This window comes from Limulus polyphemus, unplaced genomic scaffold (assembly GCF_000517525.1).
Source record: "Limulus polyphemus unplaced genomic scaffold, Limulus_polyphemus-2.1.2 Scaffold5292, whole genome shotgun sequence".
Taxonomy (NCBI): Eukaryota; Metazoa; Arthropoda; class Merostomata; order Xiphosura; family Limulidae; genus Limulus; species Limulus polyphemus.
Genome location: NW_013670902.1, coordinates 18,800 through 21,100, shown reverse-complemented (window position 1 = coordinate 21,100; position 2,301 = coordinate 18,800).

The window sequence follows — 2,301 nt, the reverse complement described above, 5'->3', positions numbered from 1 at the left end:
TATCTAGATACGTATCGTATCGCGGCACCAATATGTAGCCCACGTACGTATAAGGTATCGTTAAGGTTGAAAATCGAATTCCAATTTTACTAAACGAAAGCTCAGTGTTCTGTATATTTGGAGTGTTAAATTTAACCCTAAATAATTTAAAAAGAGCGAAGCTGTGAATTTAAGTATAACTTCAGACATACAATACTAATTCTTTTCGTACAGACTCTGTTATAGCTTTAATCTATTCAAGTACTAGGGATGCGTATCTCATCACAGTAGTCGATACGATACATATCTAGATATTGGTGCCGCGATACGATACATATCTAGAGGTGCCGCTGGACACACTAAGTTCTTTCAGCTGTTGGTGCGTTACAAATGTGACAATCAGTTCTGTTTCTGTTATTCGGTTGAAAGAACCGAATAAAATCCTTGTGGTGGCGGATGTTCCTGGCTGCCTGCTATACTTGTACCTTGGTGGTCTCTGACTTGGCCATGTAGCCCACGTACGTATAAGGTATCGTTAAGGGATATCTCGAACTCTGGACTCTTTAATCTCCAGCCCGACACGTTAGTCAGTAAGCCATGTCCGACTCAAGACTTCTTTCTGTTGCATTCTTCCTGTCTTCCTTTGGTTTGGTTTGAATTTCGCGCAAAGCTACACGAGGACTATCTGCTCTATCCGTCCCTAATTTAGCAGTGATAGACTAAAGGGAAGATAGCTAGTCAACATCACCCATCTCCAACTCTTGGGCTACTCTTTTACCAACGAATAGTGGGATTGACCGTCACATTATAAAGCCCCCATAGCTGAAAGGGCGAGCATGTTTGGTGACGAGGATTCTAGCCCGCAACCCGCAGATTGCGAGTCGAGCGCCCTAACCACGAGACCATGCCAGGCCTATGTTCCTTTGAATCAAAGCTTTTAAGGATTAATGACCATTAATTATTTTACTTATTTGTGTGATCATTTACGTTAAATTATTATTGAAATATAGCGTAAGTACATCAACAACAATTTCTCCGGTGCGCTCGACAACAACGGGCACAACTTGTTTTGATATCATCAGTTAATGTAGAAAAACTGTATAATACAATTCATTCTACTAATTAGTGTTTTATGAAAATCTAGGAGCAAAAGAAAATTCTACGATGCATTTCAAAATGGCCTGACATATCGTGGTGGTTAGGGCACTCTAGTCGCAATCTGCGGGTAGAGGGATCGAAACCTATCGCAAAACATACTCGTATCTTCAACCATGGGGGTCATTATAACGTGACGGCTAATCCCAATATTCATTTATAAAACGTAGCCCAAGAGTTGGCGGTGGGTGGTGTTAATTAGCTACCTTCCCCTTCGTCTATCACTTCAACATTAGATAAATTAGCTCATATTGCTCTCGTGAAGCTTTTCGCGAAATTCAACAAACAAACAAGTATTTCAAAATAAGAATATTTAAGCCACTTTTTATTTTATATAACGAAATCAAGTAAATTATTCGTAAACGCAAAGAATCTGTATCGTATCATAATTCATAAAAGAATCCTTTTAGAAAAATAGAAACTTAAACCCAGTTCTTATCCAGGTTTTACAGGAATGCAAAAAAAGTGTAAAAGTTAATTAAATGATTAACTTATTTCGTGCATATAATTAAATATTCTATCTTTGAATAATTTAAATGTGGGCTATTAATATCCAGTGGTCAAACGTGTAACAACCGTAAAGTTCTGTGTTTTGAACAAGGAACTTAAGGTGTTGTGGTGTTTTGTTTCTATGTGTAAATTGGAGTAAAGCATGACCAATGACTACTATGTTTAAGTTCATTTACTTAATCAAAGCTTATTTTTCATGCAAATCTGTGATAATTATTTAAAACCTTTACTTAACTGAGATATACAAATCCCCCATTCTTAACCTGATGTTGATCTAATAAAATCGAAACGTTATTAGTTAGATAGTTTTTAAATAAAAGTTTTTAATACCTAAATTCATGGGCGTCCACAGAAATTTTTCCAGGGAGGAGGGTGGGGCAAAGTAGTGTGAAATAATGAATTGAATAAAACAAATTCATATACGTATACTGAACGAATAAAGAAAGAATTATGTTTCTCATTTTCCAGGGGGACCCCCTCTTGCCCCCCTGCGGACGCCCATGCCTACATTAGCCGTTTCTACTATATAAATCCTCGATGTGAAGCAATTTATAAGGCTCGAACCAGTGATTGTCTGATGGGTACGCTGAAACTAAGCCGTATTGTAATGTAGTTGTTGTTTTGTTGTTGTTTTTTTAAGTTAAGCACAAAGCTACA